This window comes from Periplaneta americana, chromosome 14 (genome assembly GCF_040183065.1).
Source record: "Periplaneta americana isolate PAMFEO1 chromosome 14, P.americana_PAMFEO1_priV1, whole genome shotgun sequence".
Lineage (NCBI taxonomy): Eukaryota > Metazoa > Arthropoda > Insecta > Blattodea > Blattidae > Periplaneta > Periplaneta americana.
In genome coordinates this window covers 147,620,570-147,647,930 of record NC_091130.1, presented here as the reverse complement: position 1 = coordinate 147,647,930, position 27,361 = coordinate 147,620,570, and the positions used below count along the sequence as shown (strand labels likewise).

Sequence of the window (27,361 nt, the reverse complement as noted above, 5' to 3'; positions counted from 1 at the left end):
CTACGTATACTTATAACTTATAATCATTTTAAAATGGAATAATCATATTCATTATATTTGTAAAAAAAATTACGTAAAACATTATGTTACTTTGTTATTCTAAGAAATATTTTGTCAATTAACTCTTTACGTGTAATTTATTTAGCATTATTTCAATCTATATTTATGTATGGTATTATAGGTTGGGGTGGAACTTATAAATCAAACCTTTATCCGTTAATTTTACTACAGAAAAAAGTATTAAACATTTTGTTTAAAAAAGCAGAAAGATTACCCAACTGAATTGTTGTTTAAACATTTCAAAGTTTTCAACATTAAACAAATGTGTTATTTTATTTTATTAAAATATTTTCATAGAAATTTTAATAATTTTGAAAGCTATATACATAAATATAGAACCAAAAATATGAATTCTCTTCGTTTGTCTGAACCAAAATTTAAAACCAATGCAGTTTTTTATCGTAGCATGAGTCAAGATCCCAGATTATTAAACAAATTTTATTCCAATAATATTTCAATCACGAATCCTCTCCAAATTATTAAAAAAATAAAATAAAAAAAATTGTATTGGATTTATAGTTTGGGTTTAAACATATTAAACACTATTTAATCTGTATTCACTCTCAATTTTAATTTTATTTTTGCCTGTATTGGAATCCCCTCCTGAGCACGAGTCTTACTCATTCAAGAGTGAGCTAGTTTATCTTTCATTGTATTTATTAATTTTTATTCATTTCAAATTTACTAGCAATAAATAGTACATTATGCAACGAGCCTATAATGGTAGTAATTAAGACCCGAGTTTGTTTATGAAACGAGCGCAAGCGACCATATTTCTAACTTGAAATTATTCATAAGTATTCATGCTATTCTTATCTGACTGGGGAATGGAACTGACCTTGTGCAATATCTCGTAAATTGTGAGATGTGTGCAGACGCGAAAGTATTGATTTTTTTCCGAGAAACAAATGTCATTGACCTTGATATAATCTATAGAGTAAAATAAACATTAATCTTGATATAACCTTGAAATTGATTTAGAGTTTTTGAAATACGAGATGACAAATTGAATTTATTTGAATATTATTTACAATTAACGCTAATTATTATAGTAACAGAACAAAACCTTCTGCGACAGTATTGGATTTCCAGCCTCCGTGACGTTTCGCTAGTTGTCTTTCGATTGCATATCCGAGAATAATCGATACTTGCGCTTTCATATTGCTACAATGGTGTTTTCTGATTGCTGGAACACCTGAACTTTAATGAATAGGTATACTTTAATGAGGTCCATTAAAGGGCTGCTACCAGGTGTATAATTACTACATTTCGACATGGTCGAGCATAAAATGAATAAATAAATTTCCTTCTTATCCTCTGGTTGAGTGGAAGAGAAGGCCTCACGGCCTTAACTCTGCCAGAAAAATTAAAGCATTATTATTGTTATTATTAATTATCAGCTTTGCAGTATTTCATGTAGCCTATATCTCACGCAAAGAGAAAGAAAAAGGTGCGGAAATAAGTTGGACGCTATTATCTTGCAATTTTCTGTATGACTTAGGACGTTCCGGTCAAATTATGATAAATGGCTATGTCGTATTGTTTCTGAGAACAAAAACTATTATCACTCAATTATCAGCCACAGAGATAAGCAAAAATTATCACGAAAAAAGGGGGCTTACTTTCAGCTCACCTACTTTCGATGTTTAGAATTGACGAGTAGCGCTCTTGCAACGTGTTTACAAGAAAGAAGCAGAACTATCTCCCATGGACAAGTTCACGGTGAGAAAAGACATTTAAAAAAATATTTAAATTTGAATTTAATTCCTTGCATGTACATTGAAATAATATTAACAATAAGTAAATTTAAATTAAAGTAACTCTAAGAGTTACAAAAAATATATTGTAAAAATGCTAACAGTTACAACTTCAATTTAAAATAATACTAACAGTTATGAGCACAAACTAAAATAACGTCAACGGTTACAAACACAGATTAAAATAACGCTAACAGTTACGAGTAAGAATTGAAATAATACCAACACTTAAAAATACAAATTAAGCAAGACTAACAGCATTGCAACTACAAATTATAATAATGCTAACAGTTACAAACACAAACTAAATTAATGCTTGCAGTTACAAACACAAACTAAAATAATGCTAACAGTTACAAACACAAATTAAAATAATAATACATATAAGGAGCACTCGAAAGAGTATTAAGTATGACTTTTATATATGTTGATCTTGTATCACACATTAGTCACTGTAGTCTGTTATGGATTTTGTTCTTCTTCCACACATTATTATGTGATAGCGTTCGCACTTTCGGTCGCACAGTGAGCAAATGCAGTCGTCGTCTGGATGGTGGAATCTTTGCGTCCTACATATCTTGTGGTGGAAGCCGTGGATAGCGAGTCTGGTTACCACGTGTCTTTGGTCCTGGCACGTCTCTGTCCACTTCCGGTCCGTCATTGCGGTTGTACAATAGAAGTCCGGGTCGATGTCTTCTTGCTTCCTACGCCGTGTCTCCAGGTGTGCTTGATATGGGCCTGTTGATGGCAGCATTAGTTCCAGCCTGAGGTCCTCTATGAAGAAACTCTCTTTGGCCAGCACGTAGACGATCCTGGTAGGGGACTGCTTTCCTACTCCTAGGACTCTCTTCAGGAACCTTGCCTTCACATTTTCTAACTTTGCAAGGTCGTTGTTCGTCAGTTTCTCCCATATTAATTCTATTCCATAGGAGGCAATCGGTGTTATAACTGCATGAAATAATGACATAGCTGTGGTCAGGGAGAGTTTGCCGATGTTCTGAATTCTGTTTATGGCTTTCGTGGCTGCCGTTGCTCTTTCCTGGATATGTATCCTGTAGGAAGTCATTGTCGGTTGCAAGTATACACCTAGGTAACGAAAGGTGTTCACGGTCTCCAGCGTATCTCCTTGCAAGGTAAATTTCTCGTCTTTTGCTGGTTTTCCTCCCTTTCTGAAAACCATATGCACTGTTTTTTCTTTGTTGATCTCGAAGCTGTTTTTGCAGGCCCACTGTTCGAGCCTCTCGAGTGCTGTTTGCAGATCGCTCTTGCAGTGCGACCCTAGAGCCATATCGTCTGCATACATTATTAACTTCACTGTGGGTAGGTCCTTAACTATGTCTATGATGTCTGCTGTTAAGATGTTGAACAGCAGGGGGCTCATAGGGTCGCCCTGCGGTACGCCGTTTGTCTGTCTGACCTTTTGGATAGGACTGCGCCGTCGTTAATAATAATGTGGTTATATGTCAGAAGAGCCTCAATCATAATGGCTAGGGGGTGTGTGTCTCCCAGCATCTGTTTTAGCTTGTTTATGAGGATGTTCCGATTGACTAAGTCGAACGCTTTCCTATAGTCAATGAAGACAGCGTGATATTTGCCTTTCTTGTATCTAAGGGTCTGCTCTGCTTCTTCTTGTAGAACTTTCACCGCTTGTAAAGTGCTCCTTTTTTCTCGAAAGCCGAATTGACAGTCTGGGATGAATTTGTCCACTTCCATGATCAGTCTTTTAGTTAAGATTTTAGAGAAGATCTTATATATAGTGTTCTGTAGAGCTATGCCCCTGTAAGAGTTAGGGTCTTCAGTGTGCCCTTTTCCTTTATACAATATTGTCAATTGGGCCGTTCTCCAGCTGTCGGGGATTGATCCGGTTTTCAAGCATTGATTAAATAGCTTTTTCCATATGGGCAGTAGCAGTTCTTGTGTTTCCTTTAGGTGCTCTGCGTATATGCTGTCCGGTCCTGCTGCCTTTCCCTTCTTTGCAGTCATGATAGCTTCCTGGATTTCGTTTGCGGTGATCAGGATGCTTGCTTCTGGTATGCTGTTTGTAGCTTTGACTTGGTAGGCTGTATCTGCGCCGTTCCTGTTGAGTATATTGGAGAAATGTTCCTCCCAGCTCTCGATTGGGATCTCTCTTGCCTTGGGGGCTTGTTTTCTTCTCAGCGCTAAGAAGGGATCTGATTTCGCTTGTTCAGCTGATTCCCTGGCTTCTTTCTCGATGAACTCTGCTTTTTTTGCTTTTATTATTAGTTTGTATTCTTTCCTCTTCCTGGCGTAAATTTCTATATCTTCTTTCTCATTCGTGCTCTTTGCTCTGTGCAGTGCCCGCAGTGTTTCTTTCCGTGAATTGTAACACTCGGCGTCGAACCATTTTTACCGCATCTTTTCCTCCTTAGGATAAAAGCCTTGTTGAAAGAGCTGTTAACAAGTTGCATCGCTTCTTCTGTGCGGTCCTCTGATATAAGTGCGCTTACTTCGTCTATGACTTTCATGTCCTGCAGTTTTTCCGTGTCTAGTTTCCTAGAGGGTCTTTGTTCTGGTGTTATTCTCGCTGGTGCTATCTGGTGTGTTATTTCTAATGTTGTAGACACAGGTATGTGCTTTCTGATGAGTGCTGCTCCTGAAGTCCATAAACCTTCTTGTTTCAAGATGCGCAAGGATTTCCCTCTGTAAAACACTTGGTCGATAGCACTTGCCCCGTTGTGGGCGAAATACGTTTTGAATGTTTTATCGTTTGCTAGTGTGTACCCTTCTTCTTCTAGTGCCTCTAGCCTAAGGTCCGTCTTTTGACTTGCTTTGTCGGTTCTGCAGTTGATGTCCCCCGCCAGTATTACGTTTGGTTGATCTGCAACGTGGCTTGTTGTCCTTAGTAGGGTATCAATTACTTCTTCAGTTGCTGTGTTTGGTGGGATGTATACTCCTATCAATGTGAGTTTTGTTGTCTTGACTATTGTGGCATTTGTCTCTTTCCTGCATTCCAGTATCTTTCCAGCTGACGGTTTGAGGAAGCAGGACACCCCTCCCGCTGGTCTACCTCCTGTCGCTCTTGCGTATGCATGCACTCCATAGAACCCGGGTAGGTCTAGTGGTTCTTGTAGGAAAGTTTCCGTCATAATCACTAAGTCATACTGTTTTGTGAGGTCCGGTGGAATATATTGCATGCTAATAGTTAGAAACTCAAATTAAAATAATGCTAACAGTTACAAACACAAACTAAAATAATGCAAACAGTTACAAACACAAATTAAAATAATGCACACAGTACAAACACAAACTAAAATAATGCTGACAGTTACAACCACAAATTAAAATAATGCAAACAGTTACAAACACAAATTAAAGTAATGCTAACAGCTACAAACTCAAATTAAAATAATGCTGACAGTTCAAACTCAAATTAAAATAATGCTAACAGTTACAAACTCAAATTAAAATAATGCTAACAGTTACAACCTCAAATTAAAATAATGCTAACAGTTACAAACTAAATTTATAATAATGCTAACAGTTACAAACTCAAATTAAAATAATGCTGACAGTTACAAACTCAAATTAAAATAATGCTAACAGTTACAAACTCAAATTAAAATAATGCTAACAGTTACAAACTCAAATTATAATAATGCTAACAGTTACAAACTCAAATTAAAATAATGCTGACAGTTACAAACTCAAATTAAAATAATGCTAACAGTTACAAACACAAATTAAAATAATGCTAACAGTTACAAACTCAAATTAAAATAATGCTAATAGTTACAAACTCAAATTAAAATAATGCTGACAGTTACAAACTCAAATTAAAATAATGCTAACAGTTACAAACACAAATTAAAATAATGCTAACAGTTACAAACTCAAATTAAAATAATGCTGACAGTTACAAACTCAAATTAAAATAATGCTAACAGTTATAAACTCAAATTAAAATAATGCTAATAGTTACAAACTCAAATTAAAATAATGCTAACAGTTACAAAATCAAATTAACATAATTCTGACAGTTACAAACTCAAATTGAAATAATGCTAATAGTTACAAACTCAAATTAAAATAATTCCAACAGTTACAAACACAAATTAAAATAATGCCAACAGTTACAAACTCAAATTAAAATAATGCTAATAGTTACAAACTCAAATTAAAATAATGCCAACAGTTACAAACTCAAATTAAAGTAATGCTAATAGTTACAAACTCAAATTAAAATAATGCTAACAGTTACAAACTCAAATTAAAATAATGCTAACAGTTACAAACTCAAATTATAATAATGCTAACAGTTACAAACTCAAATTAAAATAATGCTGACAGTTACAAACTCAAATTAAAACAATGCTAACAGCTACAAACACAAATTAAAATAATGCTAACTGTTACAAACTCAAATTAAAATAATGCTAATAGTTACAAACTCAAATTAAAATAATGCCAACAGTTACAAACTCAAATTAAAGTAATGCTAATAGTTACAAACTCAAATTAAAATAATGCTAACAGTTACAAACTCAAATTAAAATAATGCTAACAGTTACAAACTCAAATTAAAATAATGCTAACAGTTACAAACTCAAATTAAAATAATGCTAAAAGTTACAAACTCAAATTAAAATAATGCTAACAGTTACAAACTCAAATTAAAGTAATGCTGACAGTGACAAACTCAAATCAAAATAATTGTAATAGTTACAAACTCAAATTAAAATAATGCCAACAGTTACAAACACAAATTAAAATAATGCTAATAATTACAAACTCAAATTAAAATAATGCTAACAGTTACAAACACAAATTAAAATAATGCTAATAGTTACAAACTCAAATTAAAATAATTCTAACAGTTACCAACTCAAATTAAAATAATGCTAACTGTTACAAACTTAAATTATAATAATGCTAACAGTTACAAACTCAAATTAAAATAATGCTATTAGTTACAAACACAAATTAAAATCATGCTAACAGTTACGAACACAAATTAAAGTAATGCCAACAATTACAAACATTAATTAAAATATTGCCAACAGTTACAAACTCAAATTAAAATAATGCTAACACTTACGACCACAAATTAAAATAATGCTAACATTTACAAACTCAAATTATTATAATAATGCTAACAGTTACAAACTCAAATTAAAATAATGATAATAGTTACAAACACAAATTAAAATAATGCTAACAGTTACAAACTCAAATTAAAATAATGCTAATAGTTACAAACACAAATTAAAATAATGCTAACAGTTACAACTCAAATTAAAAAATTGCTAATAGTTACAAACTCAAATTAAAATAATGCTAACAGTTACAAACTCAAATTAAAATAATGCTAACAGTTATTTACTAGATTATTTTGCAATGTCCATTGAGTCCTGTCATTTAAAATAATGCTAAAACTTCAAAGTGACTTAATTATTAATAAAAAGTGCAACAACAAAAATGACATAGTCACTAAATTGGCAACAATGGGAACTACAAGCTACATACCACAGCCTTCTATACTGAAATACTACCAAGTAAGATATTTGATACTACCCTTGTCAGCATTCCAGAGGTTGGTTTATCAAATAAACGTGTCTAAATATACGCTGAATACAGTTCCAGAAAGCTGTGGTTTAGATTTACGAAGCAAACAGATAGTACTCTGTGCTGTGAAGAAGTGTATAAACAAATTTTTACGAATCACATTTTTTCAGTGACGGTATGTCATTTTTCACTAACGGTATGTTTTCTGGCCATAGAAGCCAGTGGCGATATTCCATACCGGCGCATATCGTCTCACTTCCCTCACTGCTTGTACATATAACCTTTATGAATCTTCCTTTCACTTGCAATAATTTCTCCACGGTTATACATTGAAAATTTATACCTTCAAAATATTTATCTAAACTTAAGGATTTTGTAATAAAAGTATCACAACGGAAACGAATTTTGAATTATTAAGGAAGAAATTGAAAATATTCACTTAAGTTGTCGGACCATCGGATCTGTGCCCCCGTAAGGTATGCGAACTGAACCCTAATTCCTTCTCAGTCTCGGTAATTCATTTCTCTCCCTGCGTTCCTATCTCTCTCTTTCCTAGCTCTCTCCCTTTCTCTCTCCCATTACTCACAATTTTGAGCCTTCTTACGGGACAGTTTATTTGCACTTGCAATCCAGTGTTGTCAAGTCAACATGAACACTGCAATACGGAGTGGCGAAGGAAATATTATTAAGCAAGTACGTAATAGCATTTTGCGATGAAGAGAAACAAACAGGTCAATATCTGTTTCCTATAAATCAGGCAACGTATTAAAATTACTTAACTAATACTAATAATACAACATTTTTATGTAATTTATATAGGCAGGTCAGAGCTCCTAACAAAGAAAATCAGGAGAGAGGGAGGCTGTGTAGGAGATGAAAAGCTAGAATCACCAGGGAAGAACAGACCGAGGGAACCTTTAATTCTTGTAGATGATATGAACCGATGTATTTTAAGAATAAGGTTACAAGAATTTTATACCGTGTAGAATGAAGTTCCGACATTGAAGAAATTACTGAAGGTTGCGAGAGACAATATTTTCCAAGGTTGGAGACAAACGCTGCGATAAGTGATTCGAGACATGGGATTTAGGTTTAAAAAATGTAGAAATACAAGATGTATTTTGATTGAAAGAAATGATATTGTAGCATGGAGGACCAGTTATTTATGATACCGTTTGACGGAAGTTTGGCAACGTCCCTATTCGGAAAGATTTGTGGCCTGCTGTTTAACGTGGTGGGAGGAAAGCGGGTGGAATGGAGTGAGTACAGGCGTTAACTTTTTCAAGAACGACGACAGCGCTGAAGGGGCACAGATCCGATGGTCCGACAATACAACGGAAACGAATTGCTAAAAATGCATTTACTATGAAATGAACGAAAACTTTAACGCAATGGGTGAATTTTCCGTGACTGAGGGTGAGAATGAAAACCGTGTAAAAGTGTAATCATTTTGGACGAATATTCCTAGATTAATATTTTTGGGTGAATTTTCTTTTTGGCTAACTTCCATTTTGCGGACTAGCCTGGTTCGATGCTCGTTCCGCCCAACAGGCACCTCTATAAATGTATGTCGTGAACATTGCAGGTTGCGTTGGTAGTTGTGACGGCCCTGTGGAATGTCGGAGCGATTCCTGTCCCTGCACACACGGCAGGACAGATCGGGACCACCGGAAGAGAGGAAGTGGGCCAGATTACCGAAGCACAGGGACAGAGGGACAGGGTCACGATCTATGGGAATCAACAAGCTGTTACTGACAGTTCACAAAACAATGATCAAGCTCTCCGTACAGAAAACGCGATACTAAAAATAATTAGAAATATTTTGGGATTTGATATGGTTTGCAGCCCTGGGTGTAGTAAAGGAGATCCATCCTGCTGTACCGGTTCTATTGAGCACCTAATGCATGAATCTATGCAAATCTTCACACGTTTCACATCATGGCTTTCACAAATTCCGCAACAAATCCGAAACGTGTACTACAAACTGATGTACTAATATATGACAAGTTACAAATAAATGAGTTGTTTTCAAAATACGGTGTAACTTTATTCTGCCTCCCAGTAAACTGTCACATATAATAGCATTGCTGCATTGTTATGGAAAAAAGTGATGATGTGGTGAAGAGAAAATCTACGTAATACATGTTGCATGAAAATAATATATTGTCATATTTATTGAGTTGATGCAGAAGTTCGAAACGCTTTTTCGTTGTGACAAAAGTTTCTATTTCAGATGAATATAAGACAAAATAATCAGTAGGGCTAGGATTTTGATGACCTATAAATCATTAAAAAAATGTCCTAAAACAATGCATTTATGACCTAAAAATCTTTCAAAAATGCCCTTAAATGCCGTAAAAATTGATCTTACATTCTAAAATTGGCTTAGTAGAAAAGAAGTTTTGTGCTACTTAATATTTAGACCAGTAATTAAATGAAATTATAGTACCAACATTTAAGTTTATTTAATTTTACATATTTTTTTTCTAAGTGGTACACTTTAATTAATTATTTTACCTGATGCAGTTTCCATGTAGCCCATTACAAGGCCACTCTTATACGGAATTAACAAGTATAGAGGAGTCTATATTGGACTGAACCATTACATGGGATGTACTACGTTAAAAGGGCAATACTTGTGTAGAAAAACGATTAAAATAGTATACAAAATAATGGGTATTAGCGTAGCTCGGACGGTTAAGGCGCTTGCCTGCCGATCCGGAGTTGCGCTCGGGCGCGGGTTCGATTCCCGCTGTGGCTGATTATATGGTTGGGTTTTTTTCCGAGATTTTCCTAACCGTAAGGCAAATGTCAGGTAATCTATGGCAAATCCTCGGCCTCATGTCGCCAAATATCATATCACTATCACCAACTCCATCGACGCTGAATAACCTCGTAGTTGGTACAGCGTCGTTAAATAACAAAGCAAAAAATAAAGGGTATTAATGAACAAACTATGTAGATAAAATATCAAAGGAAATAAACATTATTTTATATTAATAATGAGGATTTATGGCCAAAATTAAATGAAAATGCCTCAAAAATGTCCGAATAACACAAAAGATGCTCTTATGAGTTGAAACAGGCAAAAAATGCAAAAAAAAATGCCCTAACAAATATGTCTTAAAACACTCAGTTTATCACATAACATATAAATACTAAAGCGGCTATATTTCTGGCGTACTAGAAAAAAGATGCAATTTCATCAAAATCCTAGCCCTAATAATCAGTAATACAGTGCGATTCAAAAGTCACGCATATTTCCTGCTATAGCTAAATGGAAATGTTTTTCGAAAAAACGCTCGGACACGTCAAACAATATATTTTAAAAGACAGTTTTAAACAAACAAACAAAAAAACATTCTTGATATCATTGTTGTGCGAGTTGTGACGTCATCGGAAACACTTTTAAATGACACCCTGTATTTACCTGTATACCATCTGAAAGATTTTATTATTCTGCAGGATTACACAAGCTATCAATTGTTTTATATAACAAACGTTGCTATGGTAACAAAATAAATACTGTATATTACACAAGCAAATGTTCAATTAATTAAAAGTTCAAAATGTTGCCCATTTACGATCTGGCAATGTGAAAGACGCAGAACAAATTCCTGTTTAACATTTTAAATGAATGCTGGTGGTTTTTCTCTACATTCCTCTCGTATTCTTCTTTTCAACTCATCAGTATCAGCAGGCTTCGTAGCAAATACCTTACACTTCAAATAAGCCAACAGAAAGTAATCAAGAGAGGAAAGACCCGGCGATCTTGCAGGCCACTCCACAAATCCTCTTCTTCCGAGCCACCTATTAGGAAACAGTTCATTCAGATATTGCCGTACAGGAGCAGCATAATGAGGAGGAGCCCCATAGTGGTGATATCAGAGGGAATCATTAGGTAAGTCTGGATCCTGGACGTTTGGGTGAAGAACTGCAAGGGTTGGTATTAACTCTTCACGCAAAAATTCTAAATACCGATTCCCATTAAGTGTATCACCAAAAAAAGTAGGGACCCACAATCCTTGCCCATACATTTACCTTCTATGGAAATTGCGTGTGAGTTTCAACCATCTACCATGGATTAGTTTCTGACCAGTACCTGCAATTTTGTCTATTCACTTCTCCATTCAGACAAAATGTAGATTCATCAGAGAAAAGTAAGCGTGATACGAAATTGGGGACTCATTGCCTCACAGAATTGCAATCTTCTGTCTCAGTCATTTTCCATTAGCTCAGCAAGGGCTGCACTTTATAAGGATGATATTTATTACGATGTAGCAGTCTCTAGATGGTTGTTTTCGATACATCAAATATAGACTGTAATTTAGTAAGTGAAGAATGTGGATTATCTTTCACTGTTACCAAAATGTCTACCTCCAATTCTTCAGTAGTTGATAATGGTCTACCAGATCTTTCGACATCTCTCACATGTCCACTTTCATCGAACTTGTTTTGTGTTCTACTCACAACAGACTGACAGGAGGTCGATCTGGATGTGTTTCACTGGAAAATGCACATACTTCATCTTGTGACGTTTCCTGTCACCAATTCTCTCACTTTCACTTAATAACACCGTTATTTTCTGTTAATTTCTACGAATAAACTGGATACTATGTGTTAGGACGATATTACGTGGGTTCAAGAGGTGCATCGATATTAATAGCGATAGTTAGTAGACGTCTTCCGTTAGGTGTGGTTACACGATATCCCCATATTCGATGTTTACAATTCAAGGATACTTTTGTCATGTTGGTAATGGAGTATGTGAATGTACGTAAGCCGACTGAAAATAACACTGTATTAAATGTAAAATGTAAGCTTACGTCTATCAAAATATTGTTGTTCATGTCCGAAACTGTGTTACTGCGAAGTTCTATCTGTATAATTACATTGCCATGTAGTATGTTATGCGTTGTAAACATAACAAACTCTTAACTTCGAAAATACAGGTATACGTCTCTCAGAATATTACTGTTTATGTTAAAAAATGACTTATTGCGAGTTCATATTCTATCTGAATTCTGTATATAAAGTAATAAATAATATAATTAATATGTTCTGAATTTGTTACAAGTGATACAAACATGGCACCACTTATGACGCAACTGGACCAGGAGATAATGGGGTAGGGTGGCCAGTTCCACATAGACATGAAATTACGTGAAATGCGCAGCTTCAGATCAATGTACAGATCTTATAATTATTTTTTATCTCTGCCTCTGTGCAACGTTTCAATTGTGGTGAGGAGGAAATGAGACATTCACTCCCACGACTAAGATTAGCAAATTGAAATTTAACAGTCACTGATCGGCAGAGATAAAATGTAAGACCCGTAGAACATTGAGACAATGCTAAGTGGGCGTATAGGGACCGAGGGGTATGTTTTTGTTTTTCTGAAGTTCAAGACAATGCTAACTCATTTAAAGTTTGGGGGACTGTAGCTTGTATATATTTTCGTTTGGTTTTACTTTATTTATATTTTGATTTTTTTATTATTTTATTTGTATTTCTGATGATGTGGAAGAGAAGGCCTGATGGTCTTAACTACGCCACAAAAAAAATATATATACATAAAAATTAATAAAACATTTGAACGTAAGGCATATGATGAAATGTTTTCTTTCGTTGCCTGATCTACAGTATTGTTTTAAATTGAGTTAATCCTTCCTTGCATTTGGCTAAGAAGTTCATTAATTCATGTAAGTGACGCTATATAAAGGTTCATCTTTATGGACAAGGAAAGCTTAGTAAAGACAATTCATTTTGGTTGTCTATATTTCAAATTCTGAGATTTCTGAAAAGTCTAACAACCTGTTTAATTAAAAAAAGAAGCAAGAAAAAAAACAACTCGGGCAAGACCGGGTGCTTTGAGCTAGTTGAGAATAAAAGAAATGTATCGTTAGATTACTCATTTCTGACAAAATCAAATACAGATATTTACACTTAAACTGGTCCACACGGACTAAACACGTATATAAAAAGTATTTTCTATACTGCACTCACTACGAAGGATAAAAATTAAATTAAAACAAATCTTATTCCAAGACACTTTTCATGCCTCAGTTCGACAACTGCGACGTTCTATTAAGTGATTTCAGCTATGAACTGACCCAAAAATTACAGCGTGTCCATAATACCTGTGTTCGGTTTATATGTAACTAGTGGCTTGTGCAGCAAATGCTGCAAACTAAGTTCATTAGACGTTCAAATAAACATTTTTCATATTTATTTTCAATGAAGAATACCAGACATTCTGAAAGTTATTTGCTTCCATAATAATGAAAGATACTCTCTCTCTCGAGCCAATACTGAAGAGAACCACGCATATAAATATCTACATCACACCGCCATTAAATATATGTAAAAGACCCAACACCAGTTCATTAATAACTATAAAAATATTTGATTTTTAATAACAATATTATCTTACGTAAGTTTTATAGCTTCCAGTACCATACACTATATATACCATATAGCCGCTACTCAGTAAAATATAGAAATAAAAATCTAATTTAAGTTATTCTCTACATCTACTTAGGCCTATATAACCCCAAAACGTTTCACTTTCATATCATCAATATAGCACTAATATGTATAATTAATGAAAAATAGTTACATCATGGCATTAACCACAATAATATTTCATTTCTAATGGTAATAATGTCATCAAACCACCTCAAGTTTTGTAGTTTTTAATATCCAATACACAGCTGTACCCAGTAAATTACACACCACAGAATCAAACCTGTAAATTATTTTCAGTAAGTTAAGTTTTTAATAACCAATTTAATTTGAGCTCTAAATATGTTAGCATTCTTGCAGATCATGGCCTTCGTGTAATATTGTTTACTGTAGTGTGTGTTTTCTTTTATTCTGAAATGCAATTAGCTAGTTTTCAAAACTGACGACAGATGGATTTTGGAAAATAGGAAAATTATGTCGAAACATTGACATTTCACTGAAAACTACTATTTTTCTGAAAAACTTTGAGTCCCAAGCTTCAAAATGACGGGGCATTTATTAAAATCCGTTCAACCATTTTCCCGTAATTTCCATTACCAGTTCAAATTATATATATACTAGTGGCTTGGGCAGCAAATGCTGATGCAAACTAAGTTCGTTAGACGTTCAAATAAAAATTTTTCAGATTTATTTTCAATGAAGAATACTTGTCTTTTTGATAGTTATTTGCTTCCATAATAATGAAACATACTTCCTCTGAATAGATTTTTTTTAGGCCAAATACTTCTTCTTGAACCTATCCAACTTCAGTTTTTGAGTTTCAACGCGAAAACGCAAGTATTAATGTCAGGACGATAGCAGTAGCTTTTTCAGGTCATTGTGGATTGTAGGCAAAAGTTAAAAAAATGTCAGGTTTGCTAAGCTTTCGAACAATAGCATTTTCGTATAGCTGCTGCATGTAGAACTTGAAATGTAGAGCGTAAAATCATTTTATCCTACTAAGACATCTTGCTGAAATGATCTGGAGACTACAAAATTTTCTAGGCCTCTTATTTTATCAGTAAGTAATACCTTTTGATCTTTCCTTATGAACTGTAATTTTTGTGCTCTCTCGAGCCAATACTGAAGACAATCACAGATCAATATCTACACTACACCGCCATTAAGTATATGAAAAAGACCCAACCCCACTGGGTTAATAAGTATAAAAATATTTGATTTTTAATAACAATATTATTATTTTACTTAAGTTTTGTAGTTATATATAGCAGCCACTCAGTAAATTATAGAAATGAAGATCTAAATTAAGATATTCTCTACATTTACTTACATAACCACAAAACGTTTCACTTTCACGTCATCAATATAGCATCAATATTATGTACAATTAATGAAAAATAGATGCATCAAGATATTAACTACAATAATATTTAATTTCTAATGGTAATAATGTCATCAAACCACCTCAAGTTTCGTACATTTGAATATCCAATACACAGCTGTACTCAGAAAATTATACACTGCAAAATCAGTTTTTAATAATAAATTGAATTGAGCTCTAAATATGTCGGCAATCCTGCAGGTCATGGCCTTCGTGTAATAGCCTATTGTTTATTGTAGTGTGTGTTTTGTTCTGAAATTCAATCAAGTCGGCCGTGAATGCAATTAATTAGTTCTCAAAACTGACAACAGACGGATTTCGGAAAATAGGAAAATTATGTAGGAAAATTGACATTTCAGTGAAAACTACTACTTTTCCGAAAAACTTTGGATGCCAGGCATGAAAATGAGGGGTCACTCATTAAAATCCGTTCAGTCGTTTTCCCGTAATTTCCATTACCAGTTCAAATTATATAGATAATATCTGTCTCTATGATCATACCTGACCGTCTTTCAATGAATTGTCTTGGCTCCGGCTGGCTGACAAACGCAGTTTGCATTGCCTTTCTCTCCTCTATCACATTTTGCATGCATGGACCCCTGATTACCTTGCATCACGATTTCATAACCTATACACATCATAATCTGTATACCCGGTCACAACACGACACTCTATTGTCAGTCCCTCTCTACAGATCTTACGTGTATTATTCGTCTTTTACAACAGACAGTATCCGTTCTTGGAATGCATTACCTGCAGATGTTACGGACCGCCCGACCTTAAACACTTTCAAGTCCAAATTGAAACATCGTATTTTAGAATGCACGCTGTTCCAGGGTATATATTGAAATTCACAATTGAGGGGCTTAGAACAAAAAGCAGGTAAGTGACATTATTAAAAAGAATGAGTTCGTGCGTGTTGTGATAGCCCAAAAGGATGTTCCTTTGGGATAAAATTAGGTAAGTGATCACACTGTGCAGTGCTGCTATATGGGCATCATTTCACCAAACTAGTGTATAATATTTCATTGCATGTAGAACTTTAACTGTAATTTCCTCAAAACTAGGTTTCCGTCACTTACCTGCTTTTTGTTCTAAGCCCCTCAATTGTAAATTTGTCAACTAGTTTAATTATTTAAATTCGATAATCCTCTGGCTAATGCACATTTTTCTGTTTCAATTTCGTCTTAGGTACGTATGCTTATAACTTATAATCATTTTAAAATGGAATAATCATATTCATTATATTTGTAATAAATTACGTAACACATTATGTTACTTTGTTATTCTAAGAAATATTTTGTCAATTAACTGTTTACGTGTAATTTATTTGGCATTATTTCAATCTATATTTATGTATGGTATTATAGGTTGGGGTGGAACTTATAAATCCAACCTTTATCCGTTAATTTTACTATAGAAAAAAGTATTAAAAATTTGTTTAAAAAAGCAGAAAGATTACCCAACTGAATTGTTGTTTAAACATTTCAAAGTTTTCAACATTAAACAAATGTATTATTTTATTTTATTAAAATATTTTCATAGAAATTTTAATAACCTTGAAAGGTATATACATAAATATAGAACTAAAATTATGAATTCTCTCCGTTTGTATGAACCACAATGTAAAACCAATGCAGCTTTTTATCATAGCATGAGTCAAGGTCCCAGATTATTAAAACAAATTTTATTCCAATAATATTTAAACCACGAATCCTCTCCAAATTAAAAAAAAGAAATAAAAAAAATTGTATTGCATTTATAGTTTGGGTTTAAACATATTAAACACTATTTAATCTGTATTCAGTCTCAATTTCAATTTTATTTCTGTCTGTATCGCAATCCCCTCCTGAGCACGAGTCTTACTCATTCAGGAGTGGGCTAGTTTATCTTTCATTGTATTTATTAACTTGTATTCATTTCAAACTTACTAGCAATAAAAATAAGTAAATAAATCTATACTAATAATAAACATGTAGCCAAAATTTTTCTGGTAATTTTCGATTTTCCAAAAATAATTGGTGTTAAATGTATAATTAACCATCCTGAAACCGAAAAAACGCTTTTTTGAAATATTTGTTTGTATGTATGTCTGTCTGTCTGTCTGTCTGTGTGTCTGTCTGTCTGTCTGGATGTTTCTTACCTTTTGACGTGATAATGGCTGAACCGACTTGTATGAAAATTGGGATATAAATAAAGTTCGTTGTAACTTAGATTTTAGGCTATATGGCATTCAAAATACTTTATTTAGAAGGGGGGTTATAAGGAGGCCTGAATTAAATAAATCAAAATATCTCGCTTATTATTGATTTCCATGAAAAATATTACATGACAAAAGTTTCTTTAAAATTAATTTCCGATAAGTTTTATTCTATACAAAATTTTGATAGGACTGACATTTAATGAAATAAATGAGTTTTAAAATTATAATAACAACGCCATCTAAGGCGCTGTACTGAAATAAAAACAAATGACTTCGTCTATAAGGGGCCTTGGACAACAACAATCGAATGCAATTAAACATAGCCTAAGAGAATGTTTCTGTGTTTGTATAATGTAATATCGGAAGCTAATTAATTGTTTAATTATTATTTCACCATTGGAAAGTGTAGTTTCTCTAGATGGACATAATTCTACAATGTTATTACAGTAACTTCTGAAACATATAGCAAGTAATATAAAGTATACACATTAAAATTAAAAGATATGTAAATCTTCATTAAACTATGGTTGCATATAATAACATTTAAGAAACATGTTAAAGGAATTGTCATTGCACCAAATGAGCGCTCTCTGGACCAAAATGACTGCATTTTAATTATTTCAATACAATTTAAATTAAGTAACATATTAAACGATTTATCCTTCTATCAAACACGAATGTTCCCTGGATCAAACGTCCTATTTTAATTATGTAATTACTTTATATTTATTTCTAACAGGTGCAGCGGAGCGCACGGGTACGGCTAGTAAATAAATAATAAATAAATAAATAAATAAATTTTCTTTTTATCCTCTGGCCGAGTGGAAGAGAAGGCCTCACATCCTTAACTCTGCCAGAAAAATTAAAGCATTATTATTGTTATTATTATTTATCAGCTTTGCAGTATTTCATGTAGCCTATACCTCACGCAAAGATAAAGAAAAACGTGCGGAAATAAGTTGGACGCTGTTATCTTGCAATTTTCTATGTGACTTAGGACGTTCCGGTCAAACTATGATAAAAGGCTGTGTCGTATTATTTCTGACAACAAAAACTATTATCACTCAATTATCAGCCACAGAGATAAGCAAAAATTATCACGAAGAAAGGGGGCTTACTTCCAGCTCTTTTACCTACGTTCGATGTTTAGAATTGACTAGTAGAGCTCTTGAGACGTGTTTACAAGAAAGAAGCAGAACTATCTCCCATGGACAAGTTCACGGTGAGAAAAGAAATTTTAAAAATATATTTAAATTTGAATTTAATCCCTTGCATATACATTGAAATAATATTAACAATAAGTACATTTAAATTAAAGCAACTCTAAGAGTTACAAAAAATATATTGTAAAAATGCTAACAGTTACAACTTCAATTTAAAATAATACTAACAGTTACGAGCACAAACTAAAATAATGCTAACAGTTACAAACTCAAATTAAAACAATGCTAACAGTTACAAACTCAAATTAAAATAATGCTAACAGTTATAAACTCAAATTAATATAATGCCAACAGTTACAAACACAAATTACATAATGCTGACAGTTACAAACTCAAATTAAAATAATGCTAACAGTTACAAACTCTAATTAAAATAATGCTGACAGTTACAAACTCAAATTAAATTAATGCTGACAGTTACAAACTCAAATTAAAATAATGCTAACAGTTACAAACTCAAATTAAAATAATGCTAACAGTTACAAACTCAAATTAAATTAATGCTAATAGTTACAAACTCAAATTAAAATAATGCCAACAGTTACGAACACAAATTAAAATAATGCTAATAGTTACAAACTCAAATTAAAATAATGCTAAAAGTTACAAACTCAAATTAAATTAATGCTAATAGTTACAAACTCAAATTAAAATAATGCTAACAGTTACAAACTCAAATTAAAATAATGCTAACAGTTACAAACTCAAATTAAATTAATGCTAACAGTTACAAACTCAAATTAAATTAATGCTAATAGTTACAAACTCAAATTAAAATAATGCCAACAGTTACGAACACAAATTAAAATAATGCTAATAGTTACAAACTCAAATTAAAGTAATTCCAACAGTTACAAACTCAAATTAAAATAATGCTAATAGTTACAAACTCAAATTAAAATAATGCTAACAATTACAAACTCAAATTAAAATAATGCTAACAGTTACGACCACAAATAAAAATAATGCTAACAGTTACGACCACAAATAAAAATAATGCTAACAGTACAAACTCAAATTATAACAATGCTAACGGTTACAAACTCAAATTAAAATAATGCTAACAGTTACAAACTCAAATTAAAATAATGCTAACAGTTACAAACTCAAATTAAAATAATGCAGACAGTTACAAACTCAAAATAAATTAATGCTAATAGTTACAAACTCAAATTAAAATAATGCTAACAGTTACAAACTCAAATTAAAATAATGCTAACAGTTACAAATTCAAATTATAATAATTCTATCAGTTACAAACTCAAATTAAAATAATGCTAATAGTTACAAACACAAATTAAAATCATGCTAACAGTTACGAACACAAATTAAAATAATGCCTATAGTTATGAGCACAAATAAATATACAACCAACAGTTAAAAATACAAATTAAAATAATACCAACAATTATCACCTTTAGGAGAAGAAGTGGTAGAAGTCTAGGCAAGAAAAGTTACCAATAATAGCCAATTTGGCTGTTTGAAGATTCGGACGTGTAGGAATTAATCATCTTAACCGTAATGGCCATGTTCATCTGCTTTATATACTTCTACAAAGGATCCATTCGGTGCTGCTGTAGTCGCCCGTTTTTTGCAATCAGGTTTTCTTCTGCAAACTCAATGTCCCTTCGTTGGATTGGCATTTCTGGAGTCTTGGTTGTACGCAGTTAAGGAAGTGAGGAAAAACAAGATGCGGTATTCTACCCCAAGAATTTTGTCTGGCATACCTCGATTTAAAAAAAGGCATACCCTCTCCATTTTAACATACACATACGTACATGATGTATACAATAAATTGTTTCGTGTAGTCAATAACGTGAATCTTTGAAGATTACGTAACACATTAAATTTCTTAATAAAATAATGTCAGTTATTTACTAGATTATTTTGCAATGTCCATTGAGTCCTATCATTTAAAATAATGTTAAAGCTTCAAAGTGACTTACTTAATTATTAATAAAAAGTGCAACAACAAAAATGACATAGTCACTAAATTGGCAACAATGGGAACTACAAGCTACATACCACAGCCTTCTATACTGAAATACTACCAAGTAAGATATTTGATACTACCCTTGTCAGCATTCCAGAGGTTGGCTTATCAAATAAACGTGTCTAAATATACGTTGAATACAGTTCCAGAAGGCTGTGGTTTAGATATACGAAGCAAACAGATAGTATTCTTTGCTGTGAAGAAGTGTATAAACAAATTTTTACGAATCATATTTTTTCAGTGACGGTATGTAATTTTTCACTTATGGTAAGTTTTCTGGCCATAGAAACCAGTGGCGGTATTCCATACCGGCGCATACCGTCTCACTTCCCTCACTGCTTGTACATATAACCTTTATGAATCATTCCTTTCATTTGCAATAATTTCTCCACGGTTATCCATTGAAAATTTATACATTCAAAATATTCATCTAAACTTAAGAATTTTGTAATGAAAGTATCACAACGGAAACGAATTTTTAATTATTAAGGAAGAAATTGAAAATATTCACTTAAGTTGTCGGACCATCGGATCTGTGCCCCCGTAAGATATGCGAACTGAACCCTAATTCCTTCTCAGCCTCGGTAATTCATTTCTCTCCCTGCATTCCTATCTCTCTCTTTTCCAGCTCTCTCCCTTTCTCTCTCCCACTACTTACAATTTTGAGCCTTCTTGCGGGACAGTTTATTTGCACTTGCAGTCCAGTGTTGTCAACTCAACATGAACACTGTAGCACGGAGTGGCGAAAGAAATATTATTAAGTAAGTACGTAATAGCATTTTGCGATGAAGAGAAACAAACAGGTCAATATCTGTTTCCTATAAATCAGGCAACGAATTAAAATTACTTGCTTAACTAATACTAATAATACAACATTTTTATGTAATTTATATAGGCAGGTCAGAGCGCCTAATAAAGAAAATCAGGAGAGAGGGAGCCTGTGCAGGAGATGAAAAGCTAGAATCACCAGGGAAGAACAGACCAAGGGAACCTTTAATTCTTGTAGATGATAATATATGAACCGATGTATTTTAAGAAGAAAGATACATGGATTTTATACCGTGTAGAATGAAGTTCCGACATTGAAGAAATTACTGAAGGTTGCGAGAGACAATATTTTCCAAGGTTGGAGACAAACGTTGCGGAAAGTGATTCGAGACATGGGATTTACGTTTAAAAAATGTAGAAATACAAGATGTATTTTGATTGAAAGAAATGATATTGTAGCATGGAGGACCAGTTATTTATGATACCGTTTGACGGAAGTTTGGCAACGTCCCTATTCGGAAAGATTTGTGGCCTGCTGTTTAACGTGGTGGGAGGAAAGCGGGTGGAATGGAGTGAGTACAGGCGTTAACTTTTTCAAGAACGACGACAGCGCTGAAGGGGCACAGATCCGATGGTCCGACAATACAACGGAAACGAATTGCTAAAAATGCATTTACTATGAAATGAACTAAACTTTAACGCAATGGGTGAATTTTCCGTGACTGAGGGTGAGAATGAAAACCGTTAAGTGTAATCACTTTGAACGAATATTCCTAGATTAATATTTTTGTGTGAATTTTCTTTTTGGCTAACTTCCATTTTGCGGACTAGCCTGGTTCGATGCTCGTTCCGCCCAACAGGCACCTCTATAAATGTATGTCGTGAACATTGCAGGTTGCGTTGGTAGTTGTGACGGCCCTGTGGAATGTCGGAGCGATTCCTGTCCCTGCACACACGGCAGGACAGATCGGGACCACCGGAAGAGAGGAAGTGGGCCAGATAACCGAAGCACAAGGACAGAGGGACAGGGTCACGATCTATGGGGATCAACAAGCTGTTACTGACAGTTCACAAAACAATGATCAAGCTCTCCGTACAGAAAACCCGATACTAAAAATAATTAGAAATATTTTGGGATTTGATATGGTTTGCAGCCCTGGGTGTAGTAAAGGAGATCCATCCTGCTGTACCGGTTCCATTGAGCACCTAATGTATGAATCTATGCAAATTTTCACACGTTTCACATCATGGCTTTCACAAATTTCGCAACAAATCCGAAACGTATACTAAAAACTGATGTACTAATATATGACAAGTTACAAATAAATGAGTGGTTTTTAAAATACGGTGTAACTTTATTCTGCCTCCCAGTAAACTGTCACATAAAATAACATTGCTGCATTGTTATGAATAAAAGTGATGATGTATTGAAGAGAAAATCTACGAAATGCATGTTGCATGAAAATAATATATTGTCATATTTATTGAGTTGATGCAGAAGTTCGAAACGCTTTTTCGTTGTGACAAAAGTTTCTATTTCAGATGAATATAAAACAAAATAATCAGTAGGGCTAGGATTTTGATGACCTATAAATCATAAAAAAAATGCCCTAAAACAATGCATTTATAACCTAAAAATCTTTCAAAAATGCCCTTAAATGCCGTAAAAATTGATCTTACATTCTAAAATTGGCTTAGTAGAAAAGAAGTTTTGTGCTACTTAATATTTAGACCAGTAATTAAATGAAATTATAGTACCAACATTTAAGTTTATTTAATTTTACATATTTTTTTTCTAAGTGGTACACTTTAATTAATTATTTTACCTGGTGTAGTTTCCATGTAGCCCATTACAAGGCCACTCTTATACGGAATTAACAAGTATAGAGGAGTCTATATTGAAGGGATGGTTGGACTGATCCATTACATGGGGTGTACTACGTTAAAAGGGCAATATTTGTGTAGAAAAACGATTAAAATATTATACAAAATAATGGGTATTAGCGTAGCTCGGTCGGTTAAGGCGCTTGCCTGCCGATCCGGAGTTGCGCTCGGGCGCGGGTTCGATTCCCGCTGGGGCTGATTATATGGTTGGGTTTTTTTCCGAGATTTTCCTAACCGTAAGGCAAATGTCAGGTAATCTATGGCGAATCCTCGGCCTCATGTCGCCAAATATCATATCACTATCACCAACTCCATCGACGCTGAATAAGCTCGTAGTTGGTACAGCGTCGTTAAATAACCAAGCAAAAAATAAAGGGTATTAATGAACAAACTATGTAGATAAAATATCAAAGGAAATAAACATTATTTTATATTAATAATGAGGATTTACGGCCAAAATTAAATGAAAATGCCTCAAAAATGTCTGAATAACACAAAAGATGCTCTTATGAGTTAAAACAGGCAAAAAATGCAAAAAAAAAAATGCCCTAACAAATATGTCTTAAAACACTCGGTTTATCACATAACATATAAATACTAAAGCGGCTATATTTCTGGCGTACTAGAAAAAAGATGCAATTTCATCAAAATCCTAGCCCTAATAATCAGTAATACAGTGCGATTCAAAAGTCACGCATATTTCCTGCTATAGCTAAATGGAAATGTTTTTCGAAAAAACGCTCGGGCACGTCAAACAATATATTTTAAAAGACAGTTTTAAACAAAAAAAAAACATTCTTGATATCACTGTTGTGCGAGTTGTGACGTCATCGGAAACACTTTTAAATGACACCCTGTATTTACCTGTATACCATCTGAAAGATTTTATTATTCTGCAGGATTACACAAGCTATCAATTGTTTTATATAACAAACGTTGCTATGGTAACAAAATAAATACTGTATATTACACAAGCAAATGTTCAACTAATTAAAAGTTAAAAATGTTGCCCATTTACAATCTGGCAATGTGAAAGACGCAGAACAAATTCCTGTTTAACATTTTAAATGAATGCTGGTGGTTTTTCTCTACACTCCTCTCGTATTCTTTTTTTAAACTCATCAATATCAGCAGGCTTCGTAGCAAATACCTTACACTTCAAATAAGTCAACAGAAAGTAATGAAGAGGGAAAGATCCGGCGATCTTGCAGGCCACTCCACAAATCCTCTTCTTCCGAGCCACCTATTAGGAAACAGTTCATTCTGATATTGCCGTACAGGAGCAGCATAATGAGGAGGAGCCCCATAGTGGTGATATCAGAGGGAATCATTAGGTAAGTCTGGATCCTGGACGTTTGGGTGAAGAACTGCAAGGGTTGGTATTAACTCTTCACGCAAAAATTCTAAATACCGATTCCCATTAAGTGTATCACCAAAAAAAGTAGGGACCCACAATCCGTGCCCATACATTTACCTTCTATGGAAATTGCGTGTGAGTTTCAACCATCCAGCATGGATTAGTTTCTGACCAGTACCTGCAATTTTGTCTATTCACTTCTCCATTCAGACAAAATGTAGATTCATCAGAGAAAAGTAAGCGTGATACGAAATTGGGGACTCATTGCCTCACAGAATTGCAATCTTCTGTCTCAGTCATTTTCCATTAGCTCAGCAAGGGCTGCACTTTATAAGGATGCTATTTATTACGATGTAGCAGTCTCTAGATGGCTGTTTTCGATACATCAAATATAGACTGTAATTTAGTAAGTGAAGAATGTGGATTATATTTCACTGTTACCAAAATGTCTACCTCCAATTCTTCAGTAGTTGATAATGGTCTACCAGATCTTTCGACATCTCTCACATGTCCACTTTCATTGAACTTGTTTTGTATTCTACTCACAACAGACTGACAGGAAGTCGATCTGGATGTGTTTCATTGGAAAATGCACGTACTTCATCTTGTGTACGTTTCCTGTCACCATAACCAATCATCATTAAAATCTCAATTCTCTCACTTTCACTTAATAACACCGTTATTTTCTGTTAATTTCTACGAATAAACTGGATACTATGTGTTAGGACGATATTACGTGGGTTCAAAAGGTGCATCGATATTAATATCGATAGTTAGTACACGTCTTCCGTTAGGTGTGGTTACACGAAATCCCCATATTCGATGTTTACAATTCAAGGATACTTTTGTCATGTTGCTAATGTAGTATGTGAATGTACGTAAGCCGACTGAAAATAACACTGTATTAATTGTAAAATATAAGCTTACGTCTATCAAAATATTGTTGTTCATGTCCGAAAGTGTGTTACTGCGAAGTTCTATCTGTATAATTACATTGCCATGTAGTATGTTATGCGTTGTAAACATAACAAACTCTTAACTTCGAAAATACAGGTATACGTCTTTCAGAATATTACTGTTTATGTTAAAAAATGACTTATTGCGAGTTCATATTCTATCTGGATTCTGTATATAAAGTAATAATTAATATAATTAATATGTTCTGAATTTGTTACAAGTGATACAAACATGGCACCACTTATGACGCAACTGGGCCAGGAGATAATGGGGTAGGGTGGCCAGTTCCACATAGACATGAAATTACATGAAATGCGCAGCTTCAGATCAATGTACAGATCTTATAATTATTTTTTATCTCTGCCTCTGTGCAACGTTTCAATTGTGGTGGGGAGGAAATGAGACATTCACTCCCACGACTAAGATTAGCAACTTGAAATTTAACAGTCACTGATCGGCAGAGATAAAATGTAAGACCCGTAGAACATTGAGACAATGCTAAGTGGGCGTATAGGGACCGAGGGGTATGTTTTTGTTTTTCTGAAGTTCAAGACAATGCTAACTCATTTAAAGTTTGGGGGACTGTAGCTTGTATATATTTTCGTTTGGTTTTACTTTATTTATATTTTGATTTTTCTATTATTTTATTTGTATTTCTGATGATGTGGAAGAGAAGGCCTGATGGTCTTAACTACGCCACAAAAAATATATATATACATAAAAATTAATAAAACATTTGAACGTAAGGCATATGATGAAATGTTTTCTTTCATTGCCTGATCTACAGTATTGTTTTAAATTGAGTTAATCCTTCCTTGCATTTGGCTAAGAAGTTCATTAATTCATGTAAGTGACGCTATATAAAGGTTCATCTTTATGGACAAGGAAAGCTTAGTAAAGACAATTCATTTTGGTTGTCTATATTTCAAATTCTGAGATTTCTGAAAAGTCTAACAACCTGTTTAATTAAAAAAAGAAGCAAGAAAAAAAACAACTCGGGCAAGACCGGGTGCTTTGAGCTAGTTGAGAATAAAAGAAATGTATCGTTAGATTACTCATTTCTGACAAAATCAAATACAGATATTTACACTTAAACTGGTCCACACGGACTAAACACGTATATAAAAAGTATTTTCTATACTGCACTCACTACGAAGGATAAAAATTAAATTAAAACAAATCTTATTCCAGACACTTTTCATGCCTCAGTTCGACAACTGCGACGTTCTATTAAGCGAATTCAGCTATGAACTGACCCAAAAATTACAGCGTGTCCATAATACCTGTGTTCGGTTTATATGTAACTAGTGGCTTGTGCAGCAAATGCTGCAAACTAAGTTCATTAGACGTTCAAATAAACATTTTTCAGATTTATTTTCAATGAAGAATACCAGACATTCTGAAAGTTATTTGCTTCCATAATAATGAAAGATACTCTCTCTCGAGCCAATACTGAAGAGAACCACGCATATAAATATCTACATCACACCGCCATTAAATATATGTAAAAGACCCAACACCAGTTCATTAATAACTATAAAAATATTTGATTTTTAATAACAATATTATCTTACGTAAGTTTTATAGCTTCCAGTAACATACACTATATATATTATATAGCCGCTACCCAGTAAAATATAGAAATAAAAATCTAATTTAAGTTATTCTCTACATCTACTTAGGCCTATATAACCCCAAAACGTTTCACTTTCATATCATCAATATAGCACTAATATGTATAATTAATGAAAAATAGTCACATCATGGCATTAACCACAATAATATTTCAT

At 33.6% G+C, this 27,361-nt stretch overlaps 2 long non-coding RNA genes across 2 annotated transcripts in view; both read left to right on the top strand.

Moving 5' to 3' along the window:
* Nucleotides 1-27,361, top strand: part of LOC138713829 (uncharacterized) — a 280,083-nt gene that overhangs the window by 94,499 nt on the left and 158,223 nt on the right. The window lies entirely within an intron of this gene.
* On the top strand, nucleotides 1,071-9,374 carry LOC138713827 (uncharacterized). The gene is made up of 2 exons (XR_011335993.1): nucleotides 1,071-1,782; nucleotides 8,926-9,374. It is a non-coding gene; the product is annotated as an uncharacterized lncRNA (long non-coding RNA).